This window comes from Macaca mulatta, chromosome 6, assembly GCF_049350105.2.
Source record: "Macaca mulatta isolate MMU2019108-1 chromosome 6, T2T-MMU8v2.0, whole genome shotgun sequence".
NCBI classification, from domain to species: domain Eukaryota; kingdom Metazoa; phylum Chordata; class Mammalia; order Primates; family Cercopithecidae; genus Macaca; species Macaca mulatta.
The window spans coordinates 179,543,863-179,559,588 of NC_133411.1; the positions used below are offsets into that span (position 1 = coordinate 179,543,863).

General features: G+C 43.1%; 1 protein-coding gene across 3 annotated transcripts in view; it reads left to right on the forward strand.

Moving 5' to 3' along the window:
* KCNIP1 (potassium voltage-gated channel interacting protein 1) overlaps window positions 1–15,726 on the forward strand; it is a 232,720-nt gene that overhangs the window by 176,146 nt on the left and 40,848 nt on the right. Inside the window, exon 1 of one of the 3 annotated variants that reach the window (XM_077937440.1) lies at window positions 4,528–4,546. The exons of the other annotated variants lie outside the window; for them this stretch is intronic. The gene's annotated coding sequence lies outside the window, so the exon portion shown is untranslated. Of the gene's footprint in view, window positions 1–4,527; window positions 4,547–15,726 lie in introns of those variants that run through there. 3 annotated transcript variants of the gene reach the window in all.

Genomic DNA, 15,726 nt, shown 5'->3' on the forward strand with positions numbered 1-15,726 from the left:
TGTGGGACATTGCACCACGGGGCCTCTCCATTTACTTCAGGTTACACAGCAACAAGCAAGCTGAGAGCAGCAGAAGTAGCTAGCTAAAATTGCATTTGATTTTGTGACTGCTAGAGGCTGATACTCAAGTGAAGTTTAAGCAAAAACAAATCATACTCAGCTGAAAACATTTACCTGGAAGAAAGATTTGTGGCTGGAGAATTGAAGTTCATGCACCCAGCAATTTCCAGAGGAAGTCTGATTCCCCTACCTGAAATAATACTCCTTCCTCTCCCCAGATCCAGATCTCCAGACTGTACCTACTCAATAATGTGACTTGTCCGTAGGGCCCAGCTGATCATTATTGCCTCGAGCTTATGGTTAATAATAATAGTAATAATTATACTAATATCATTATTCTTTCTACACATAATTACTAATTCATCTTAATCTCACAACTCTATGAAGTACACACTGTGAATATCTCTGTTTTAGAGGTGAGAAAACTTAAGCCCAGGGAAGTTAAGTAACTCACCATAGTCACAGAGCTAAGTAGGAGGCAGAGTTAACAGTCAATATAGGCTTCTGACCCAGAGAGTGTGCTCTGGACGTCTGTGCCACACTGCCATTCACTGGGTATCAGGGACTGTGCTGAGCAGTTTATGGCATCATCTCATTTTGTTATTGTAACAAGTCTGTGCTATGGATATCAATATTATCCCCAGGTAAGGAAACTGGCTCCAAAAGCTTGAGTGACTTATAGTGGTCACACATCTAGTAAGTGGTAGAGCTAAAATTCAAACCCAGAGCTAAAATTGTTTGTCAAAAACTTGGCATTTGTGAGTGTGACCATCTTGGTTTCCAAGACCCCGGGAGACCTTGCAGACTACGGCCAGTATTCATTTGCCAAGATGCAAGGACCTAAATTGGAATCCAGTCTTTTATGATGTCTGGATCATACCAAACGTCAGGTATCTGGTCCATGAGGTCAGCTAATCCTCCCCGATCCCACGCCCCACACCCCCAACACACGTCATCCTCACCCAGAGAAACCTTTTCACAAATCATCAAACCTTTGTTTCTTTAAGGCAAATGGACCTGAGGGGGAAAAAAATGCCTGTCAGTATTGATAAGGAATTGAAGAGGACCAACAACGTGAAGATTCTTGGCCAAAAAAAAAAAAAAATAGTAATTTGGGACAAATTTAGTAAGAGAAATATCAAAATCTATGCAGGCTCACATCTCCAATACAAACATATTCACCTTACACTCTATATGGAAATAGTAAAAAGCAATTTGTGAAGTAGATTCCATGAGTGCTCCAATTAGGGCAAACATTTCCCATCAAATGAAGGATGGAACGTCAATAAAGATTTCAAAGCTGGTTACATGTAGAGAGATTTGTGCAGAAACCTTGTGGCTCTGATGGAATTAGGATGTGAGAAGAATGCAGGTTTTCTTTTCTTTCTTTCTTTTTTTTTTTTTTTTTTTTTTTTTTTTTTTTTTTTTTTTTTTGACATGGAGTCTCGCTCTGTCACCCAGGCTGGAGTGCAGTGGCGGGATCTTGGCTCACTGCAAGCTCTGAGAAGGTAGGTTTTCTAATAAACAATTCATGTATCTTTCACAAATGCCAAATCACAGACTCAGCTTGGGACATATGAGGACAGCACAGACTTTGGAGGCAGGTAGACTTTGGGTTGTTACTCAGACACCCACTACTATGAGACCTGGATTTCCTTCTGACATTATTGGGAATAAGAAGTGGCACCTCACCATTTCTAGGAAATAGTAGGTAAGTCTTTCTGGTTGCCACCGAGGTGGCTCACCTGAGACACAGGTGCTCCTAAAGTTCAAGACTGGGAGACAATCAGAAGGGGAATTGTCTGTGAAGTCAGAATTCTTGGAAGAATTTAAGTCTTTACACAGTAACAGCAAAGCAGAAAGTGGGAACCACTATTCCTCCTTCTTGTATCATTCTTTCCCAGAAATACCAGAAAGCAGTAAGGCATTAAGTCTAATTCCTGGCACCTGACCTTATAGCTAACAGATGCTCAGTATTACCTGTTGATGGGACCTCACTGGCAATGTTTTGTATGCAGTACAAAAGGGCAATAGATGAAAATTTGGGACGAGAGCCCAGGAAAATGGCTGAGAGGAGAGCTTCTGCCTAGCTTATGCATGAGCTTGCAAAAAGGGAGAATACACAGGAGGGAAGATCAAGAACAGCATGAGTTTTATAAGGCAGAGAGTTGTTGTAAAGGAAGCAGTAGGGAGAGGGGAAGGAGTAAGTAGAAACCTAGAAGAGATACAGCTAAGAGAAGCCAAGAGAACAAAGTATTGACTTATCAGAAACATAGACATCTTCCTGCTTCTAATTTAGTTCCGCATATCTGGATATGTGAATGCCAAAAATTATTACACTTGCTAGGGGTCCAGAGGAGAGGAAACAAAGTAAGTCAGGAAAACCTCTGGGCAGGTGAATTTCTCAGGTTTTCTTTGGGGCAGATGGGATCTGGAATGGTAGCGTGGCATCCTGATAATTCAGAGACAGTGGGGAGGGTGAAGAAACACTGATTTGTAGCATTTGCTAATTTCTGTGGTGGCAACACCCTACCATGGCTGATTTCAAGCTAACAAAGATTTAACAACTGCCTTGCTGATTTCCTGAAAATTTAACAATTAGCTTTCACAAGCTGCAGCAGGCTGACCCCAGGGCATCACTGCCTACACATCAATGAGAATGAAGATTGACACAAAGAACAGAGCTGAGAGACACAGAGCAGGGAAGGCAAGATTTTCCCGAGTCTCAATCCAATATGTAGACTATGTCTCCCTTTTCCCAAAGAAGGAAGGGGAGGAGAGGCCAGCATTCACATTTAGTTATTGTTGTTTTGAATCCATTACGCACATGCATAGGAGAAAATTTCAGCAACAGTCACCCTCTGAACGCAGTTCCTCAGTTCTCTCCAGAGGCAACTAAAATGCTCAATTATTAGTGTATTCTTTTGGAAATATTTTATGGATACGACAGTGTGTGTGTGTGCATGTGTGTGTGTGTGTTCCTTTCCAATATTAAAATGGTAACATTAACATTGGTAATAGTGCTACTAAACAACTTAGGTGTTTTTTTTTTCATTTAATAGTATATTTTTAGTATCTTTCCAGGGAAAGATACATGGATGTGCCATATTATTTTTAATGGCTTATATGGTACTCCTTTTATATATGCACTATAATTTATGGAACCAGTTTTCTCACTGATGAGCATGTAAGTTCTTTCAGTCTTTTACTGTTATAAACGAATGATGCAATGAATATCTGTGTACATATATATTTGTGCACATATGTAGGTATCCTTACAAGTGGAATTTCTGAATAAATGGATATATACAATTGATTTATGAATTTACCTTCCTGCCAATTATTCAAAAGAGTGTCTTTGCTCCACAGTGTTGCCAATATAATGTATTCTCAAAATCTGACACCAGCATTTGTGAAGTGCCTACTTTGTTTCCACACTTTACACAAGTTCTCTTATTTGTGGTAAGTTTATTTAAGAAGAGGAAACTGGGCCTCACGGAGATCCAGGAACTTGCCCAAGGACGGGTCTCTGTGACTCTGAGAGTGCAATCTTCCCTTTTCCCCACGTCAAGCACCTTTCCCCCAAGGCTCACTGCTGACAATCCAGTGTAGGAAGAAGGGAAAGTTCCCCCATAGAGCCCAAAAGTTTAGGGCATGCCGACAGCACCACTCTTTTTCTTCCTCATTCTTTCTTTCATTTCCAGAACATTTGCTCACTCAGTGCTGCCCAGTGATGACTTAGCCAGCCTGACTACCCATCTAATAATTTCTGATACTAATATAAAACCTCCCCAAAGACAAATATAATTGTAGACGCACTCCAGTTTACCATAGCTTTCCTGGTGGTACAGTTTCCAGGGACAGTTCACTGTGTCAAAGCAGGGACCATATATGTTCCAGATCAGCTTGTCAGGTTTTTCACTGGCAAATTGTTGTCCCTTTGAAAAAGTATCTTTCATCTCTCCATCTATCTGTGATCTAAAGCAGTGGGGCTCTTTCTGTATGTCTTTGAAATGGTCTACACTGACACACGTTTTCTCTGAGCTGCCAAGAGAATATGCCGTGAGACGTTGCCGTGATGGTTACAGTCAGCTAGCAGATTAGGGACTGGTTAAACCGTTGGAGAAATTGCCTTGGGAAAAGAGGAAATAAAAGCAAATATTACTATGAAACATAGAGATTACCAGCTAGGAGGAGGAGAGAGGTGGAGGGAGGGGGAGGAGTGGAAGGAAGGGAGGGAGGGAGAAAGAGGAAGGGAGACTGGTGGAAAAGAAACCGAGCACTTTAGGAGAACAGCGGGAAGGGAGGCTTGGAAGCCTGGTTTTCCGGCTTTGAATGACCGCCTAGCGCTTGCCGGTGCGCCAGGGTGCTGTGAGGATGTGGGCAGAGGGCGAGTCCGAAGGACTCCAGACACTGGGAATAGTGGTGGTCGTGTGCTCCTCCCTGAAACTTTTGCACTACCTCGGGCTGATTGACTTGTCAGACGGTAAGCGAACCCTGGAGTTTCCCCGTTTTCTGTGAATGCTTTTTTCCGGCTTCGGTTGCTGTGAGAGTCGTTTCGAAAATGCACGGAAATGAGGGCGGAGACCCGAGAGATTTGAAAAAGCCGGGCTGAAACAGCGTGGTATTGGTCCCCGCCTCCCCCGTCGAGCCCCAGTGCTGCGCTGTCCGTCGTGCTGAAATGTGGCGCGCCAGGGGAGTGCGGGAGTCAGGGACTTAGGGTCTCCTGCTCCGGCCCTATGCGCATGTGAGTCTTGATGGATCATTAGCTATGGGTGAGGCCAGCACAACACATCACAATTCTCTCTGAAGCTGTCTGGTGACTATGTATATTGTGATGGAAGCCAATGACTTTTAAAAGCCATTATGTTGATGAACTTTTTAAAAGAAGTTTAGGAGATTATATGGAGGTAAAAACCTTGTAAAATGCTAATCACAGTGTCTGACAATTAGAACACATTTAATAAATGTCGGTTTCTTTCCTCAACCCTTATAAGAACCCTTATTCCAAAGCCACCTCCTCAGCTCTGACTTCAGCTCCCTTTCTTAGTGAGAATGGGGTTATAAATCCAGGTTAACCCGATTGTTTAGGATTAGAAAGTGATTTGGTTTCCAACGGTGAAGGAGCTCAAGAAACAAAGAGTTTTATTTTTCCTTCTTATGAGATACTGTTCCAAATAGAACACAGTTTGTCTAGATGATTTTTGTCACATAAAATTAGGCTCCAGGAAAGATTCCAAATTTCATGAGCAATTAATTGGGCTCATAAAACAAGATCAAACTCCAGTAGTGTATATTCAAAGTATGTATAATGTGTATTCAATGTATGTTCTTCCACCACTGCATGGTGTAGACAGAATTTTTCTTCCAAGGGGTACTACATGACAAAACCGTACATAATAATGAAATGCATTTGTAGACAAAGGACTAGCTAAAATACCAGCTGAAAGTGGGAAGACCAGAAACTGAAGTGTGAGATGAGGTAAGCCCTGGAGTAAGAGTCAGGAAATCCACTTCCTATCTGTAATCTGTCTCGGTTTAATGTTGGTCAAGTTATTTTTTTAAAAATTCTGGGTCTTGGTTTCCTTATGATGACTTTAGATCTCTGTTCCTTGGAATTCTAGAGTGATCCAAAGGTTTCTTTGAATTCAGTTTTGTGGGTTGAGACGAGCAGCCAGACTGTGAGTCCCTCAGCTCTGCTTCAACCAGAACAGCTCCACTTTACTGTTCAGCATGTTAGCCCTGTATGTAAGGATGTGTTTTAGCTTTAGCTAAAATTTAGTGACTCTATGACCCTAAGGCGCTGCTTCCCTGAGATTTTGAAAGCTGAAGCACATTCAGAAAACTTTTTCTTTCTTAAAAATCACTTGAAATCTGACAAGTTCTGTCTGCTCCAGCCCTTGGTCCCTTAGATGTGCTTTTCTGAAGATCCAAACTCAACCTGCCAGTCAATACCAACTGAGCAGAGCCCCTGTTCTCCACCGGATTTCAAGAGAACATGTTCCATTCCTGCTCAGAGCTTCAGAGCAGTTACCCCTAAGATTGCACATTAATGCAACAGCTTCCTATTTCCTTCCTTCCTTCCTTCCTTCCTTTCTTTTCTTTCTTTTTCTTTCCAGAGTCTCGCTCTGTCACCCAGGCTGGAGTTGAGTGGCATGGTCTCGGCTCACTGCCAACTCTGCCTCCCAGGTTCCCGCCATTCTCCTGCCTCAGCCTCCTGAGTAGCTGGGACTACAGGCACCTGCCACCAGGCCCAACTAATTTTTTGTATTTTTAGTAGAGACAGGGTTTCACTGTGTTAGCCAAGATGATCTCAATCTCCTGACCTCGTGATCTACCCGCCTTGGCCTCCCAAAGTGCTGTGATTACAGGCATGAGCCACCACGCCTGGCCAAGCTTCCTACTTTCTTATAAGGCTAAAGTTGCAGTAGAAATATTCCCCTACTCTTCCTTTCCATATCATAAGTATCCATCTTCCTTCCCCTGCTTTAACTTCTCATGATTGCAGTTTTTGTTTTATTACCACAAAGGATATCAATCATTCATCTAATGTTATAGCAATGAAGGGATTTAAGGTGAAAGGTAGAGAACATATGTTGAGAACTATTTCCAGAAACTCTAGGTGAAGAAGAAGAAGGGAATTAGCATTTATTCAACACCTACAATGTGCCAGGTACAGTGCTAAGTGCTTTTATATACATGAGTTAATACAAACCTCAAAATAATGCTCTAAGGAAAACATTTTAAATAATGCTGAAGTTAAATATCATGATTCCTTTTATATAAGGAAGAAGACAGATTTAGAGAAGTTAAATAAAATTTCCAAAAATGCAGCAATAGCAAGGTGGAGGTATTTGTCTCTAAAATTTCACCCTCTGTTCTGTACACCAAGTACCTCAGCAAGTAATCCAGTTCCAGATGGGATCCGTAGTCTGCCATTAAGTCTTTAACACACATAGGCTCTTATGCTAGAGCCCTTACCATATGGTCCAAAATGCCATTTTTAATGTGTATTTGATATGGGAGACTCTGTTCACAATTTGAGTACTAAAGAGAGAATACCACCTCCTAGTAGATACACCAGGACTTATGTGATGCCATCATTCTAAGGAGAGCAGTGGAACATCTCCAAAGAACCCATCTGTAGTCTTCCTTAGGCCCTTGATCTTATTCCTATTTTATTTTTTAGGGTGTTTTTTTTTTTTTTTCTTTGAGACTAAATCTCACTCTATCACCCAAGCTGGAGTGCAGTGGCATGATATCAGCTCATTGCAAACTCCGCCTCCCAGACTCAAGTGATTCTCCTCCCCCAGCCTCCCAAGTAGCTGGGACTATAGGTGCACACCCCAGCTAGTGTGTGCGTGTGTGTGTGTGCGTGTGTGTGTGTGTGTGTGTGTGTGTGTGTGTGTGTTAGTAGAGACAGGGTTTCACTATGTTGCCCAGGGTTGTCTTGAACTCCAGAGCTCAGGTAATCCAGCTGCCAAGGCCTCCCAAAGTGCTGGGATTACAGGCATGAGCCACCACGCCTGGCCAATTTTTTAGGGATAATTTAGGAACAGTATACAGATATTGGGCCGAGAATCAAAAGAGCTAGGTTGCAATTCTGGTTGTGCCATTTACCAGTTGTGTGAGGTTGGACAAATCTCTTTCTCTCCCTAGTTTTCTCTTTCCTCATTTATAAAATAAAGAAATGAGAATGACAGTTGTATTAATTTCTGAGGACTGCCAGAACAAACTACTACAAACTGGGTGGCTTAAAACAACAGACATTTATTCTCACATAGTTCAGGAGGCTACCAGTTTGAAATCAAGTTCTTGACAAACTCCCCTAGAGTCTAAAGTCTCTAGGGAAGGATTCCTCCTTGCATCTTCCAGCTTTTGGTAGCTCCAGTGTTCTTTGGCTTGTGGCAGCATCACTCCAATCTCAGCCTCCAGTTTGTCGTAATGTATTATGACAGTCTTAGGAAAATAATACATAGGTCTTTGGAAATGTTTCTTCATTTGCCACAATATGATATCAAATAAAATACAAAAGTTCAGATATGGATAGACCTATTGATCTGGGAGGCTAGTGAATGTAAAGGCTTAGGTCAACTTCTCTCTGCAATTCCAAGGAGGATGAGAAGTAGCAGCCTTGACCTCCCACTAGCGGGAGTTTCCCTCCTTCATCTCTGGTCATTGGCCACACAAGGACCTGACATCTCCCAGTAAATGTGCTCCTCTACAACCTGAGCCACAAATCTCTCTCTCTTTTCTCTCTATCCTCTTTCTACCTCCATATTTGGTTGGCTATTTTTAGTTCTTCTGCAGACAGTTACACTTTAAATGGCACACAGTCTCTAATTACTTACATGTTGACTTGAAACAATGTCTGTTGCTCACCTTCTTGGAAATATCCTTCTCCTTCTCCTATCCTTCTCTCTGTCTACTTAATCTGTTTATCATATTCTCATTTTTACATCATCAAAGTTTATAATGCTCCCGGAACATACCTCCTTCAAAGTAAATGAGAAGGGTATCCTCTGGCCTCTCCTTGCCCATGAGAACAACCCTGTCTCCTGCTCTGCATGGGTTCCCAATTTGGCCCTAAGACTTCTCTGTTTGTGTGATCAGCAAGAGGACGTCAAATACTTTCCATCCTCCAATGAGTGGAACACATTCTGTGGTCAGAAGCTTTCTCATTACTTCCGATCTCAAAGGGACATCCAGAGTTGCCCAAACCCAGGCCAACCACCCTCCCATTTAGCCACAGCCTGAAGACCCCCACTGTGATCAACAAAATAAGACTGACTCCAGATCCCACTCTGCTAACTGCCTACCTAATACCCAGACTCTTGTAGCTGAGAGAGTCTCTTCTAAAATCCAGCGCAAAAGGCACACTAGATTTGAGGATCGGAATAGCTTGTATTTTGTAGTCTATTATAGCCAGCATAATAAACTTTTTGTTTGTTTGTTTGAGACAGAGTCTCACTCTGTCGCCCAGGCTGTAGTACAGTGGCACGATCTCAGCTCACTGCAACCTCTGCCTCCCAGGTTTAAGCGATTCTACTGCCTCAGCCTCCTGAGTAGCTGGGATTAAAGGTGCATGCCACCACGCCCAGCTAATTTTTGTATTTTTAGTTGAGACGGGGTTTCCCCATGTTGAACAGGCTGGTCTCCAACTCCTGATCTCAGGCGATCCACCCACCTTGGCCTCCCAACGTGCTGGGATTACAGGTGTGAGCCACTGTGCCCAGCTGATAAATTTTTAAATTTACTTTTTCTATTCCATATCATAGATTCTGGGGGGAAACAAGGGCCAATTTGAGTAAAAGCAACTGCATTTAGCTGGCTTGAACTTCTTCAGAGAAAGAACAACATAAAATATTCAACTCGTCTGATTTTTTTAATGACATTTCCTTTTTATTTATATTCAATTACAAAGTAATACATGAACGGATTCTCCCTTTTTTAAACCATCCCTTATTCTACAGATCAAGTGAAAGTACTTGTTGCCGGCCTGTACTTCCCATCCCCACTTTTGTGCCCAGGACAAAGTACTACCAGGATACTAGTGTTCAGAGTGAGCAGATTCCTGGTACTGACATAAGGAGGATCACCACCTAATTTTTAAATTTTAAAAAATGAACAAAAAGTCCATTAGAGGAATGAAATTAACCTACTTTATAGGTATGTAATATTTCTCTTTCCAGAGAGAAAGGAGGAGAGCAGAGATAAGATAGGAACATGAGAGCTACTATAATGAGAGAAGAGAGAAACTGTCAGAAATGGCAGGGCAGAAAGAGGGAAAGAGGTGGGAGTGAGAGAGAGGGGGAGGGAGGAACAGAGGAAGGCACTAACAAGGAGAGTCAATCAGTTCTGAGGCAAGCACTTGATTCTCCGTGGTTCACTTGGGTATCCAAGTAAATTATTTCCTATAATCATTGGTCTTTAGGAGTCTGCTTAGCTAATTAACAGTTTGCCAATTGTTCTTTGTCCTGCATCCTCCAGAGACTTTACACCACAAAGTCAGACCACAGCAGCCCGTCTTGCACTTGAGTTGTGGCCAAAGCACCATCCCCACCAGACAAAGCCAGCCCCACAGCTGACCCCGGCCTGTGAGTGTCTGCAAACTGGCTGTAAAGAACATTCTGTCTAGTTACTTCCTCAGCAACCTCTGGGGCTGGGCATTGGAGGTTTTCTGAAATGAAGTGTTCAGTGTCTCACACAGCCATGTGCTTAGAATATTCAGTGCAGCACTCCACTGATCCAGTGCCCTTGAAATGAGTAAGCACTGCAACCATCTTCCTTTATTTCCCTCAAGGCGATATCCAAGGATTAAAAAGTCAGAGCCATCTACAGATTCCTCCTCTCTACCTTCCCCTGCCCTCTTTGTGCCCTTCCTCTTCCCCCTCTGCAGCCCCAAACGTCTCTCCTGATCCGCAGGCCTCCTCCTGGGATGCCCACTGGGGCTGCTTCTCCGCATTCTCCCCGAGTTCCCTGCTGTTAATCTGTCTCCAGCAAAATTAACCTAGCCTATATCCCATGCCCTCTGGACTCTGCCTGCTCTTGAATCACTCTTAAATGTCAGGTTTCTCCTTAGACAATCATTTTGTTGTGATTTTATGTGTTAAAAAAACCTGAGTAAATTTTTTTTTTTTTTTTTTGAGATGGAGTGTTGCTCTGTTGCCCAGGCTAGAGTACAGTGGCATGATTTCTGTTCACTGCAACCTCCGCTTCCCCGGTTCAAGCGATTCTCCTGCCTCAGCCTCCCGAGTAGCTGGGACGACAGGTGCCCACCACCATGCCCAGCTAATTTTTGTATTTTTAGTAGACACGGGGTTTCACCATACTGGCCAGGCTGGTCTCAAACTCCTGACCTTGTGATCCGCCCATTTCAGCCTCCCAAAGTGCTGGGATTACAGAAGTGAGCCACCGTGCCTGGCCAAACCTAAGTAAATGTTTTAAAATTATACTACTAACATAGCATACAGGCTTTAGACTGTTGGTTGCTTTTAAGTTTGCTTATTTTAAAAGCTAAAGAGAAGATGGTTGAGGTGATCTTGCCTCCTTCAGGAGTCACTCTGAGCCGTGCCTACTGAATAAGTTTGCTTTAGGGGAGGTGTTGCTATGTTATACACTCTACGATGCACCAGCCATTTGCTCACTAACGACTTTGGGCAAAATACTTAACTTTCCTGAGAGTTAGTTTCCTCATCTATTTTACATACTTAGCTTCTGTGCACAACTTCCTTTGGTTAAAGAATTCCTTGCTTTTATAGTAGTGGATGATATCTAAGGATGATGTAAAATACTGGATGATAGCTAAGGTTTTTCCAAACTTACAGCCTTTATGCTTCCATAATTCCACTTTATTGATGTAGGAAGACACATGATAGACTTACTTTCAAGGTGGACAGAAGGGATGTGACCTAGCCAAGGCCACAGCATTTCTGTATGGCACCACTGCCATGACAACCATCAGTCTGAATGCCTTATGAGTACATCCTATGGGTTACGCACTAGCCCCAAGCCATAACCCCTAGGACTCTAGAACCAGCAGCAACCACAAAACACTGAACTAATAATGAGTGAGACCTCTGTTCCCACAGCTGGCACAGGCTAAATAAGTTGAGGGGGTATTGCAAAACCCAAGATGAGATCACTGAGCCTCTGGTATCAAAAAGGTGTGTTTCATAGAATGTTTAGTTGGACAAGAGCTTGAAGAGCATGGAAATGATCTGGTATCATGGTAATAGCCCTGCAACTGCAGTCAAAGACCAGAATTTAGACCCCAGTTCTGCCATTTGCTCACAAATGACTTTGGGCAAAATACTTAACTTTCCTGAGAGTTAGTTTCCTCATCTATAAAGTGGGGTAATATAACCCATCTTGCAGGACACTGGTAGGATTCACTGAAATAAATTGTAGGAAAACATTTGGCTCAGTGTTAAGCCTATATAAATACTCCACAAGGGCATAGAGAGGGAATGACTTGCCTAAGATCTCCTCCTGGAAATCACACAACGATGCCATTAGTATCATGTGGCCCACAGACAGCTGGTGGGCACAACCAGACTGGCTCAGCATTGCCATGGTCCAGGAGGCTTCTGGTGTCCAGGGAAGAAGCAGGGTCCCCTGAGCATTCCTCCTCAGCTCCCAACACTTCCCTCCAGGCACCAGTATGCAGGGCAAGGTCCTGGAGGGGGCGCCGAAACACCACTCGAGATCCTCACTCTCAGGAATTCAATATAGAAAACACATTAAGACCTGTTTACATGGAACTGCTGTTTATAATTATTGTTCCCTGTGGGATATTCCCCACTGCTTCCTCCAATCCTGTTTTAAACTGCTCAACTAATAGAGTTTTCCTGGCTTCCCCAGGGAGACATTCACAGATGCTAATAGAGACATAATTCAAAAATTGCTTGATATACATGCCCTCAATTTTCCCCAAGAACCACCTAAGTAAAGAGCCCCAGACATGTAACACACTCATTGGCTAGATGCAGTTTAACATGCGTGGCGTTAAATATACAGGCTACCACAGCCAGGTTGTCATCAAGCAGCAGCAGGCACGGCCCTTTATCCTAAGGTACCACCACGACCAAATGCAACAGGAAAGAAGCAGGCTGCTGGGTGGGACCCCTGGAAGATCCCCTCCTCTGTAATTTCCACTCCAAGCTTTTCCCAAGCCTTTTCAGGCAAAGCAGGGAGTTTTGAAAATAAATCCCCCAGGCCTGGAGAAGCAAAGAATCAATGCTGAGCAGCTCCAGAAATAATGGTTTCCATCTCTCTGATATATAAAGAGGATAAGGAAGGCAGAAAGAAGGGGCACGATATTACAAGATTGCAACAATACACTGCAACATTACATTACAGAATTACAGAAGGCAAGATCTAGCTTCAGATGCCAGTTCATGCACTTACTCCCTGTGTGACCCTGGGAATCACTTAAGTTGTCTGAGACTTAGCTTGTCTAATGACTGGGGATATTAATATCACCTCCTAAGATTGTTGGGAAGGTAAATGGAGATTGACAAATGTGAACACACTTAGTATGTCTTTACATAGTAGGTATTCAATAAATTCTACACATCTTCCCTTTCTGAAAATCTGAATATGTGGAGCATGGATATGCTTATATGCTGGTTAAACAAATGTATGAATGTTGAGCAAATCATAAAATACTAAAATTAGAAGACTAAAAGGAGTAAACTAGGACCAATTAAAAGAAGTTTGCCTTCCCCAAAACTCATAAACTTAATGAAACTTGCTATCTCCAGAGGAAATTAATATAAATTTAAAATAGCATAAGTTTGAGATGACTTTAGAGAAGTTTCTGGAGAATAGATCCATCACTGGTTAATAAACTAAAAATACAGAGAGAACTGCCCAAGGTTACATGAGTAGAAATTCGGTGTCTCCCCACTCCTTTTTATTGCAGAGGGAATTGACACCCAGAGAATGGAAATGCCGAGCCCAGAATTGGGGATGTGGTCCGGGAACCCAGGTCTCCCATCCCACTCCCTCGCCCTCTCATCCCCTCCTCCGGTCAGTGTTCTTTGCCCTGTGCTGGCATCCCTGGGGATGGGCCAGCCCCATCTCCCTGACACACACACACATTGTCCCTTCAAGACAGAGTCAGGCTGACACCATGTGGAGTGACCCAGAAGCCCCCACTCAGTCCACCAGCCCTCCCTCGTCACACAGGAATAGATGGGAGGGAAATGAAATAAGCTGCCATCTGCTGCACATCCTCTGTGTGCCATGCTCTGGGTACCCACCTAATCCTCGTGAAGACCCTGAGAAGTAAGTGTCCTTCACAGACCAGGCAACACCAGCGGGCAGGTGAAGAATGTGTGGAAGCTGCACAGTGCACGGGTGACAGGTATGAGAGCCAAGCCATTCAAACTCCCTGGGTCTAGCACCCAGCTCTTCACCTGAACACAGAAGGCCCTCCATCAACATGAACTGCTTTGAATTGACATGAACAAGCTTCAATCAAACTATAAATGCTGAGATTTTTCAACTATAGAAAGTATTTGAAATACCCTATAAATTCCCCTGTCATATCATGTGAGCTGCATTTACTGCAGCAGACACTTTTTATCTTGGGCTTGGAGGAAGAATTAGCAAGAAGAAAGTGGAGGGGGTCTGAGGAAGGGGTGGCAGCCTGGAGGAGGACAGCAGCGAGAAGAAGGCTGGAGGCAGTTCTGTGCTGCCGGCCTTCATCAGTGTGGCCTTTGGACAGCACCTTAGCAGGAACGTGGTGGAGAGCAGCTCCGTTCACTCCTGAGCAGAGCCTCAAACTCTTCAGGCAGATCTAGCCTAGATGAGAATCTTGGCCTGGACCCTCCAGACCATTGACAGGTGCCATTGCTCAAGAATGGGGAAAAGGCTGAAGTGCTCCAGCCAAAGACCTCAATTTATCTTCAGGACAATTTTCACTGGAAACCTTGCCTCACCGCTGCCCACTTTTTCAGAAGTAATTAGAATGCTAATCTATAAGAAAGATGACTATTAAAAATAAATTAATAATAGATAATACATTTTGGCTTACAATTTTGAATAATATAGCCATCCCATCTTAAAGTAAAAATTCATATTCATATATTTTTAATAACCCTGAGAGATGTTTTCCAATGAACCACACATGGTTCATTTTTATTATCCTATAAAGAGACATTATGGGCAAATGTTTTTTAAAATGGTAAAACAGAACCTTACGGCAGCTCTCTTTTGGAGATCTCTAAGCACTTTCTAAGCGTCAGGACTCCCTCCTGTCATCACAGAGACTGAAATGAGGAAATGGTCTCTGTCACCCCCTCACACACCAGTGAGCCCCAGACCCTCATCCCTGGTCAGATGGAAGCAGTGTGGCATGATTACAGTTCAGATTCCAACTCTGCCACTCAGTGACTAATAGCCAAGCCCTAATAATAAAGAAAATGGAAATTTAAAAAGTAATCTTCCTGAGGTTAGTTATGAAATGCATTCAACACAGCACCATCCAGAGAGAGGCTCTTTTTAACTGCTCTTTTCTTTCCTCTCGACACCCAGAATCACAAAGGATGCCTGAAAGGGTCACACATACATGTCTGTGCCCATAACATGGCACTGTACATAAAAAGGGAATAAACACATGTTGCCCATGTGACAAAGGTCCGTGAGCCCTGTCCGCAAAAGGCTGTTGAGTTTAAAGAACAAATAATTCTGAAAAATCTTCAAGAAGATGAAATTTTTAGAACTCAAAGGCAGTAAATTAGCTGCTTTCCAAGGACTGGTCATAGTGTTATTGACTTGCAATAGCCAAAGGTAAGTCAGTATTAATCAAACCCATTCTCTAGAACAACTTCATCATCACTGGGGCCAGGGCAGGGAAGTGTGACACAGCTCTCTCCAGCCTTCCCCACTTCACAGCACCGTTCCACCATCCACCCAATTGCTAAAGCCTGCATAGTCTTCCTTGTCACCTCCCAAGCCCTTTCTCTAATGCCCATCTGCTGGCCACCCAACATCAGAAAGTCTGGTGGTTTCTCTGTCAGAGGGATTCCAGATCTGCCCCTCATCTGTCTCTTTCAAAGTTAACATCATCTCTCATCCAGACGGTTGCAACACTCTCCAAGCAGGTCCTTCTGCATTTATTTATTTATTTATTTATTTATTTATTTATTTTTGAGACGG